Raw genomic sequence first — 12,322 nt, forward strand, 5'->3', positions numbered from 1 at the left:
GAATAAAACTTGAACCAACATTTGCATAAGTAAAAGTAAGGGAAGCTAAGCCATCAATTTCTAAAGTCTAACTTGCATCCCATGCCTCTTTTTATGGTTCTGATTATGTCAATGGAGGTAGAAATAAAAAGGTCAAAATTTAGGCAGAAATCCCATGCCTTGTTGTTTCCACTACCTTTGACCTTGTTGTTTCCACTACCTTTGACCAGACAAGATCCATAAACAGGATGCATGAGATAGAAGTTTAACAAAAGAAATTGACACGTTGGCTTGATCCCTTATTGTTACTTTAGGATTTTTTGTTTCGAGTTTCATTCCTGACCGACAATCTTACTACCATTGATGCTTTCAAAGCTATAACCTTAGAGTTCTGATCCTGCATTTTGTGAGTCTTTATTCAGGGAACACTAGCTAGTTACAGTCCCTCACAAAGTGCATAGCTCCAATCCATTTCAATATTTTTCTTTTCAGAATGGATTGATGGATTTTCATTTTTGGATACAGTTTCATATTTGCAGCTCATTAAATTTTTTCATTTTTTATGTCAATTTCACAAGCCAATTTTGCTACATTTTCCTTCCTACCCTATGTTTCTTCTTTAATAAGGTCTGAGTTCATATATGGTCTTGTCTACTTCCCCCTTTATTCACAGGTATTCTTCTAATCACCTTCTGTTATGTAATAGTTTCCTCGAGTTACCCATCTATATAAATTTGGACCGTAGAAATAACTATATTCATTTTCATTTTTGTTTGCAGCTGTGCAAGGCTTCGAAGGCCTTCCAAAAGTTTGTTTAACCCTTAAAATTAGTCCAATCACTATTTGAATGCTTAAAATGACACCAAAAACTTGAACCCTTCTCCAAACTTGACACACAAACATTAGTCAAATCTTCATTAAATTTTAATAGGGTAAAGACACCACCTAATTTGTCCCTTAGTCTTACCAGTTTAAACCTAAAAATCTTAATTGTAAAATTTCATATCTTGTTTGAAAGTTTAATGCCTAATAGTAAAAGAATAAACATTCATAAAATTAGTGTACTGGATGTGTGTTTTCATGATAAATTGACCAATATTACAAACCTCCCACATATAAAGTGGTTCCATCAGCAAATAACTTATTTGTCCAAATCCATCTTTCATCTAGCATTTAATACTAGTCGAGCAAAAGTTGATCCAGCTTTTATTTCTTTTATCTGTAAAGAATAAAAATATATTTGATGTCAAACAAGAGAAGAACAAAAAGAACAATACAAAAGGGTAACACAAAATTGAATGGATCAATAGATGACCCATCTAATGCAACAGATTACAGATGACTCATCTTTTCAACATATGAATTATTTGTTGCAACAGGTAATGCATCTATGGTAAAAGATGGATGCCATATTGCAACAGATAAGTTATCTATTGAAATAAATCAAACCGACTTTGCTACTAGTTTGATTTCATCCAAAAATTGCTCTATTTGTTCCAACTGTTGATTCATCAGTTACAACAGTTGAGGAAATTGTTGCGACACTACCAACAACATCAATAACAATATCAACAACAAAGAAACAACACCACATGTCCTAACACCATCAAAAACACAAAAACCACATGTTCCAACAACACTAACACCCCCAACAATAGCACTACTAAAGTAACAAACAAAAGACATAAAAAAAATTATACTAAAAACAAGGCTTTTTATGTTCTCCCAGCAGATGAGTTTTATCTCATATTTTAATAAAAATAATAATTCTTTCATTGAAGACTTAAAATTAACATTTCGTTCATTTTTCTCAATAAATAGAAAACTGGTAATAGGTACATCAATAACTAAAATAGATGTAAATATCTAATTTAAATAACGTACAAAGAAGAAAACGAGAAGGAAAGAGCAATAGTGAACCATACTTCCAATGTCAAAAAAGCTAAATTTAGAAAACCCACTTCAGTTAAGAAAAGATATTGATTGGTTGAGATCCGAAAGGATCCTAATGCAAAAAAGGAGAGAAACGAGAAGAAAAAGGAGATGATTGTGATTACCAAAAGAGGAGAGAAAGAGAATTCTAAATAAAGAAGAGAGATGAGTTGAGTTAATTTGTGGATAAAGTAGATAGAATTCTAGATAAGGGTTTTAGATATTCATTAATAACTTTGAGGGGTACGAGGATATGCTGACATTGAAAAGACAAGATAAGACTAAAAAATGAGGAGATTATTGAGTTATCCAAGTAATATTTTTTACCGCCTTAGTATTTTATCTTTTTATCTCCGACAGGAAATAAGGAAATTGCTTTAAAATAAAAAAATCTTAAAACATTTATATCATACTTTGCAACAGATGACAATTTTTTTTTGAAAATTTCTAATGGCTCATTCATCTATCACAATAGATGGAAATGCCTATTTGATAATTTACAATAGATAGTTAATCTATTGAAACAGATGACTTAATCTTTACGATAATTTCCAATATATAAATCATCTTTTGCAGCAGGTTGAACATTTGTTTCTATACAATTTTATTTGAGTTCATATGCTCAACTACAACTTTATATGATTAACCTAGAACAAGAGCGTAAATTCACATGGTCGACTAAGAGATTAACTGAGTCTTTGGCAACTACATGATGTTGCTATTTCATTCCTTCCTACCTGATTCGTTGATCGATCACTCTGAGTTGAAATGATTCTTATTACCTCATTATCAAGCTAATACTTAAATTGATTTAGATAGAACTAGGGGTGACTTCATAGGGTCAACTACAACTTTAATTGAGTCTTTAGAAAATACATGATGTTGGTATTATGTTCCTCCTGACCAGAGTCATCGATCGATTACTCTGAGTTTAATTGATTCATATTACCTCATTGTAAAGCCAATACATAAATTTATTTAGCTATAACTAGGGATGAGTTCATAGTGACAACTACAACTTCAATTGAGTCTTTGGAAATTGCATGATGTTCGTATTACGTTCCTGGAATGCCTTAAAAAGGTGTCCTAAGATGTTAGAAGGTGATTAGGACTACGAGTTGCCCCAAGCTAACCCTTTGAGCTTTCTACTAATTTGAAAACTCATAATAAAGATAAGTTAGGTATATGATCTACTGAAATACTGAATTTAACAGAATGTTATGTCAGAATGTATTTAGCTTAACCGTCTAGACAACCAACTCTTGAAATCTGAAATGTAAATGGCAGTCTGACAAGCCTCTACTACCAGGAACTAGGTAGCCGCTGGGATAGATCCCCAGCTGACTCGATTTGAACTAAAATAAAATAATTAAGTACTACATATGGCTGAAAATTTGAATACCTAGGTCCTCAAACTATGAGCACTTACCAAATGTCGAGATGTAGATAGAGCTTCTCCCGGTCAATCGCACTGCTAAAATCAAGCACCTAAACCTACATTATTAAATAATGTAGCATATAAACATATATGTGGATCAGTGCTTTTGGAAAGTATTGACCATTTGGGGGTGAATGCATAAGTAAAATAAATGGAAAAATTCAAGTAAACTTTCAAAACTGCATGCTAAATTTGAGTGACACACTTTTTTGATGAATAGTCAAAGCTAACAAATTATAAGTCATGAGTAATAAAGCGTAAAAGAGATTCTTATAACACAACACACTTAGTTCTAATAAAACTGTACTCTTACTCTATCTTTCAAATCATGCAGGCTAAGTGAAAAGGGCTCACCTGTATTAATCTTATAATTTAAAAAATAAAATCTAATAACTGAAGTATTAGGTAAGACAATATTTGAGTAAATTTGTGATCCTATAAACTTAGTTTCTAAATATTGTTCTGTTATTCTATTTTAGGACGTATATTTTAGGAAGTTTCTTTTGAAAGGTTTTCTATTATTTCTTTCTGTTAAGGAGGTTCTTTTAACTAACATACGCTATGTGAGCTGTCATATTTTCAAAAGTCTAGTTCTCCTAAGGGGAAAATGTAATTCCCCGAGTCTATACCCTGGATGCTACACGGTGCTCATAATCTCGAAGGACCACATGCTAAACCATAACTGGTACCTGCTGCAATAACTATGTAATAAATACTGTAATGATTGTGGAAATAGGTGGAAACATATCCCTTAAGGTTCAAATTCTATAAATAAATCTGAATGCGGTATTAAAATACAAAAACTAAATATAAGTACTAAAAAACTGAACAACCGTCTGAAAATAATCTAGTATGAAAAGAATCTAAACTATCTGATCTGCGCAGTTGATGGGACAAGTCCCCAACTAACTTCGACTACTGATACTGAAACTGAAATACTATAAATAATAAGTATGTCATCAAACCAAGAGGACTAACCACTACTCTAACTGCTGAAAGTCAGATCTGCTAAGGATGCTCGGGATCCCATGCATCGGAATCTATGATATAAGACATCATACCGCAAAAGAAACCATGCGTTAGTACTTTGAATGTACTGGTATGCTCAGTGATGTTGGCTAAAATTCATATGTTCATATGCATGGACAATAATTACTGAATAACATGAGTATGACTGAGTAAGAGTACATGTATGAATATGTATACTATCACTTAGATCGTGATACACTGAATACTGAGTCTAAATACTGATTAACTAAGTCCACTAATACTATATTAATGATATCTGAATGATTTTATCTGACTATCCTAAACTTAGTGGAATTGTACTGAGTTCCATAATAAGCTGAGTTACTATATTTTTTAGTCCAAAATTTGTAGAACTGAACTGAGTTCTAGTCTGATACTAAATCTAAAGTGGAGATTGTGGGAGGTAATCATCTAAATGACATACCCCTCTCTAAACTAATTGGGGTCCAACATGTAACCCCAGCTGGAAGGGTGTTAGTTTCGTGCCATGGGTAAAGACAAGTTGTGAGTTAACCCTCTCTGCCAGAAAGCTCTTCCGTCAACCATCGCTGATAGAAAAAACACAAATGAGATATATCAACCCTAATAATAACTGGCAGGAAGATATCTCAACCTACGCTGGATACATAGTTCTGGAACACTAGGATTTCTTTAAAGGATCACACCCTCTACTAGCAGGTGAGTCCCCATCCTTGGGTTTAATCGGTGCTGAATCCTACTCCAAAATGCATAGACACTGGACTGAGTTCTAAACTATACTAGGCTGAACTAAGCTGTTACTGATATTACTATTTTATTAAACAAAACTGAGTTCAGTTGATTTAGTGGACTGGTGAAAACTACTGAACTCTGTAAACTGACTGAGTATTCTGACGTTTGAACTAGTACTATGACTAAATTATGATCTCTTCTAAGATTTCTTGAATTTCTGTAAATTACTAAGAACACTACTGATCGTGAAGTGACTAATACTGTTCCATAACTGACCATGGATCTAGGTAATCAACTAAATTGTCGGTTACAAGTATCCCCAGGACTCGATAGCATAAATAAAAGACATGGCACAAACTTGAAATATAAAAACTACGTATTCAATTATTCTTCATTCATTAGGCCATTTTAAAAACCACTTGCATGACATAAACTTGAACATATGCTAACATGATATAATTTTCAATATTCAACTCACATGCTTAATTCATCAATCACTTGAAAGGTATAAAATATGCACATATTATTAATCAACATATAAGTATATAATTCCATATACCCAATTCACAATTTGAAAGCTTTAGCATGAATTTTCACATTATAGGACATATAACTCAACTAACCCCACCTGAACTTATCATAAAACATGGATTGAAACCTAATTAATCATTGTAAACATAGATATTGTCAAACCCAAGATGGAATTCATGAAATTCATACAATTGGAGTTTAAAATTGATTCTTGGACTCCAAGGGTGGAATGAAATCTTGGATGAAGACTTCACATACCCTGATTCTTGATTTTGAGAAGATTGATGGTAGAATTCTTGAGATTTGAATTTTAAATTAAAAAACCTAAGGCTTGTTCTTGAGAGATTTTGAGAGAAAGTGAGTATAATTTTGTGAATTAGGGCTGAATTTCATGTTTTTGGAGGCTAAAAGTTGGGGAAAAAGACCCAAATACCCCGAAGGATGTGGGCTTTTAATAACTAAAAATTGTACCATCGACGAATAGACTGACGCACTGTGTCGTTGGGATCGACGCGATAGCCAATGTGTCGCATTGAGTCCATGTCGACCCACTGGAAATTGAAGCAGGGAGCTGGGGAAAAGATTTATCAACGTGATAGTTGATGCGGCGTGGAATGATCGCATAGATTCACTATTTTAGGTTTCTAAAGGAGCTTCAAACAAAGTCTAAGAATCAAAAACCTATCCAGAAACACCTACGGACATTCCTGATCATGAATTAACTCAAATATCATTATTTGGAGGAAGTGAAGGTCATGAAAAAGGATTGCCAGCTTTCGTAGGCTAAAATAGAACCAATTATGAATACTTAGCTAAAATATTCTAAGTCTGGGACCCCTAGACAATCTTAAAGGACTGAATTAAGCTAAGGATTTTGTTGGTCATACTAAAAACTTCACATAGGGAAGAGGTTTTATACTCTTTCCAAGAAATAGAACCTGAGTTAAGAGATCATATTCTATATCTCTGCATCCATATAAATGGGAATAATCTTTGTACCTACATTAGCTCATAGTTCCAGGGTATGTAAACTAGGACACACACCCAACTTTGTGCTAAATATTTTCCCCATTAATTAGTATGCTCATTCTATAGGAAATCCATTTTAAAATAGCATAAGGGTTTATAAGAAAAACCAATTATGCTTCTCGTTCTTTAAAACATGATCAAGTTGAACCATGTGGATTTCTTATCTTAGATTAGGATCAAAAGATCAAATCTTGCTTAAATTCTTTATATAACTCATCAAAGGAAACTTAATAATATAATATTTTTGAAATATCAACACTTAAACTAGGTCTTTAAACTAATGTAAATTCATAGAAAAATATCACGCTCAATATACTTCATGAAATACATCAACAATGTCATTATAATTAAACTGACTTCATAGTATAATGCTTAAATCCAATTTGAAATCTGGAATCAATGTCTCAAATCATACTCGTGGTATTCAAATAATAAAAGAGAATTCTTTAAATCAATACGATATGGAATTTCATGCTTCAGTCACATTATAAATCCATCACTCAAAACAAGATACTTTGGGTATGATCCCTCATTATAATTCATGTAAATTATGTAAATTCATCTATAAAAGCTACTTTTGGGAATAAGGATGAAACAAGGATCCTTGTTTATAACCCCACATACTTTATTTAATTGAATGTAAAAGTTTGAACTTTGAACTCTTAACGATGTTCTTGAAGCTTCTTCTTCAATTTCTTCAACCCAAAAGATTAGATTGTTAACTTTCTTAAATAGGAGTAATGGGTTTGTTCTTGATTTCTTGGAGTTGGGCTTTTTATTAGAGATGAAAAAGATGAATAATGATGTATCTATGCTATTTAGGGATTAAATTATGTGCTTAGGACAGTTTTGATGTTAGACAAAACACCTTATTATCCTCCAATAAGAGGAATCTAAATCTGAAAAATTCAAGAGAGTGCTATGGTGCGTGCGTTGCATGCTCTGGAGTTTTAGAATAAAGCGTGTGTCACGTGCTCTATCGCATGCTCCCTAAGGGGAACTAGAGCATGTGTCGCATGCTAATCGTATGCAGCTACAATTTGGGACTTCCAAACATGTCCTTAAAATAGCCTAAAAATTCTGAAACTCACCCGAGATGTAACTTTGACAACCCAAACCATGAATCCACTTTAAAATCAACATTCTATGGCCGAGAAGGTCGGGAATAAAATCATCAAAGTTTAGGATTTTTAGAAATGATGAATTCTAAACATATATTTTTATTTTTAAGTTCTAAGTGTCTTAATTAAGCTAAAAACATATGAGGGATTACAATGTCTCACCCTTGGGAACATTCGTCATCGAATGAGATTAGTTAAGCTGATGATACTGAGGAGCTGAGATAATATATTGACATGCATACTGAAAACATCATTTCATGGTTGAATCTATCTCAAGAAGAATGATTGAACTTATCTATAAATGCATGCAATATCATGAAAGTAATCACATGACTGGAACTAAGACTTAAAAAGAATTGAGCTAAAGAAGACTGTTACCTTCGGTTGAGTCTGAGTTTGTGGAGAAAAGATGAGGGTACTAGGTTTGTATGTATGCTTCAGCTTCCCAAGTGGCACCCTCAACAGAATGATTCCACAACAGATCTCTTTCCAAGGTAAATTCTTTGTTCCTTAGTTTACGAATCAGGTGATCAAGAATCATTACAGGACGTTCTTTGTTTGAAAGGCTATTCCAAATATCTGTGCTTTCTAGAGGGACTAAAAAAACTGAATTACCCATACACTTCTTCATTAAGGATAGGTGGGACACTCGGTGAACTGATGAAAAGTTTGTAGGTAGATCAAGCTCATACGCTACCTTCCCAAAATGACCCAATATCCTGAAGGGACCTATATATTAGGGACTAAGATTCCCATTTTTCCCAAATCTCTTCACCCCCTTCATGGGTGAAACCTTCAAACCAATTAAGTCATATACTTCAAACTCAAGATCTCTCTTTTTTACATCTGTATAAGATTTCTGACGACTCTGAGTTGCTTTAAATCTCTTTTGAATTAATTGGACTAGGTCCAAGGCTGTAAATACTACCTCTAGTCGTATCAAAGTGGCCTCTCCTACTTTTAACCAACCGACAGGTGATTTCTATATCCTCCCATAAAGAGCTTCAAACAAGGCCATCTACAAACTAGAATTTTAACCGTTAATGTAAGCAAATTCAATCAACGGCAAGTGATCATCCCAACTGCCTTCGAAATCAAAAACATATACTCTCAACATGTCCTCTAGGGTCTAAATGGTCCTCACTACATGACCATCTATCGGTGAAAATATGACCTGATATTAACTTGGGTACCAAGACCTTTCTAAAAGGATTTCAAAAAGTGAGCGATAAACTAGGTACCTCTGACTAACAAAGGAACTTTGTGCAATCTGACTAACTCTTTAATATACAACATAGCATAGTCTTTATATATTTAAGTTGAGTGAACTGGCAAAAAGTTGGCTGATTTAGTCAATCTGTCTATAGTAACCCAAATCAAATCATGCTAACAATGCGAATGGGGGTAATCCTATTACAAAGTCCATGTTAACCTCTTCCCACTTCTAAGTAGGACTAATAAACTCCTGCAAGGTTCCACCAGGTCTTTGGTGCTCTACCTTAACCCATTGAAAAGTTGCATACTTGGCCACAATTTCTACAATATCTTTCTTTATACCTTTACACCAATAGACTTCCTAAAATTCATGGTACATCTTAGTATCCCCTGGGTAAATAGAGTAACGTGCACCATGCATTTCTGACATAATTTTCTTCCTCAAATTGTCAATGGACAGCACACACAATCTACTCTGGCACCTTAAAACACCATCTCCCCCTTGGGAGGAAACCTCAACCTTTTGGTCTTTAGCTGACCCCTTCAGCTTAACAAAACTAGAGTCCTTATGTTATTTCTCTTTCGCTTCAAAAACCAGAGAAGATTTTAAACTACTCTAAACCCAAACATTCCCCTAACTTGATTCATCCAACCTCACAACTAATCTAGATAACCAGTGAAATTCTTGAACTAATTCTTTTTTGTCACTCTCCATATGTTCAACACTGCCCATTGATAGTTTCTACGGGCATCTGTTATAATATTTCGCTTGCTCAATTGGTATAAAAACTCATGTTTTAATGTTTAAACAATTATAACCACCTTCTCTGATGGATATTTAACTCACTCTACGCAAAATCATATTGCAAGCTCTTGTGATCCGTGAAACATTCACGAGCACCCCACAATGATTGTGCCTCCAAATTTTAATGGAAATACAACTACAACTAACTTAAGGTCATGGGTAGGATAGTTCTTTTTATGGCGCTTAATCTATTTAGAGGCATAGGCTATGACCCTACCTCTCTACATTGAGATACAAGCCAGACCAACTCTAGAGGCATCATAGTAGACAACAAATCTATCTGTACCATCTGGTAATACCAGAATAGGGTCTGAAGTGAGCCGTGCTTTCTACTCCTGAAAACTCTTCTCACAGGAATCTAACGGTAGAAAGTTAAATTTCTTTTATGTAAATCTATACATGGGGGGTGCAATAGAAGAAAATGCCTAAAAAACCATCGTTAATATCCAGTTAAACCCAAGAAACTCTGGATGTCAAATGGAAAGATGGGTCTAAGCCAGTTTCTAACTATTTTGGTCTTTTGGGGATATAATATAATGCTATAACCGGAAACAATATGATCGAGGAAAGCTACTGATCTTAGCCAAAATTTAGACTTGCTAAATTTGGTGAACAACTGGTGATCTATAAGAGTTTGCAACAAAAACTATGATTGTCTGCATGGTTATCCTCACTACGGGAATAGACAAGGATATCATCGAGAAAGACTATGACAAACATGTCCAAGAACTATTTGAACACTCGGTTCATCAGATCTATCAAGGCTGCTAGCTCATTTGTTTGGCCAAAGGACATGACTAGAAACTCAAAATGATCGTAACGGGTCCTGAAAGTTGTCTTCGGAATATTGCATTCCCTTACTTTAAGCTTGTGATAGCCGGATCTAAGGTCTATCTTAAATAAGTAAGTATCACCTTAGAGTTCATCAAATCAATCATCAATTCTAGAAAGAGGATATTTATTTTTGATTGTGACTTTATTCAATTGATGGTAGTCGATACACATTTGGAGGGAACCATATTTCTTACGAACGAATAGGACGGGAGCGTCCCATGGAGAGATACTGGGCCTTATGAAACATTTATCTAAGAGGTCTTTAAGCTGCTTTTTAGATCTTTAATCTTGATTTGAGCCATACAATAAGAAGGAATGGAGATGGGCTGAGTATCTGAAAGAAGATTAATATTAAATTCTATTTCTCTGTTTGGAGGTACCCTTGGCAGATCTTCGAGAAAAACTTTAGGAAACTCATTTGACTACATGGACTGAATGAACTATTGGAGTCTCTAACTTAGTGACTTTGACTTGTACTAAATGATAAATACACCCTTTTGATATCAACTCTTTGGCCTTAAGATAGGATATGAAATGACTCTTGGGAGACACTGAATTACATTCCTACTTAAGGATGGGCTCATCAGGTAACTGAAGCTTCGCTACTAGAGTGCGACAATCTATAGATGCATAACACCTATAGAGCCCATCCATTCCTAGAATAATGTCAAAATCAATCATGGCTAACTTTATTAAGTCTGGTAATATGATCTTATAAAGGAAAATGATAGGACAATTTATATAGATTTGATTGGCAACAACTAACTCCCCCATTAGGGTGGAAATAAAAAGGTTTAGAATGCTTTTTAGGACTTATTCCAAAATTCACTGCAACTAATGGAGTCATATAAGAGAGATTTGACTCTGGGTACAATAACACATTAATATAAAAATGAACGACACAAAGTACACCAATAACAATATCTGGTGAAATTTCCTACTCCTGATGGGATGGTAAAGCAAAGAATCAATTCTGGCACTGACTACCACCAATACTGGATGATGCGCTCTGAGGAGGGTTTGGATAACCTAGTAGAGCCGGTGTACTAGTAGCCCAATTCTGGGGAAGAACATTCCTATTTCCTTGCTTCGTATACGAACAATATTTGATTTTGTGACCCAACTTACCACATCTATAACAAACTTTATGTCCCAACAAACACTCACTAGGATAATTCTTACCACACTTAGCACATGTAGGATAACTGGGACTTTCACCAACGCTATTCTGAGACCTAGACATAGAAGTCTTACCCCAGTGTCCATGGGAACTTACATAAGATGGAACCAACATAGACTAGTGACCCTAACACTATGAGAAAGTTCCCCCTCTAGAACTTGGTTGAACATACTGAAACTGTCCACTTGTAGGCTTCTTATTTTCTCTCTCTCCCTTTCAACTTCTGCACCTTAATCTGTTGATTATGAGTTATCAATCTAGAAAGATCCATATCCCTAATATGTATGGAAGTCCTACACCCTTTACTACCAAACTAGACACTCTAGTAACAAAGTTACTCATAATAGATCTACAGTCAGCTATCAAATCTGGAACATACTTAGAAAAATGATTCAACTTAACGCACTACTCCTTCAAAGTTATCGAGCCCTGCCTCAGGTTCATAAACTCCTATAACTTAGCTTCTCTCAATTCACATGGAAATCACTTTTCTAGAAATATATCCTATAACAACTACC

Source organism: Capsicum annuum, chromosome 6 (genome assembly GCF_002878395.1).
Source record: "Capsicum annuum cultivar UCD-10X-F1 chromosome 6, UCD10Xv1.1, whole genome shotgun sequence".
Classification (NCBI taxonomy): Eukaryota; Viridiplantae; Streptophyta; class Magnoliopsida; order Solanales; family Solanaceae; genus Capsicum; species Capsicum annuum.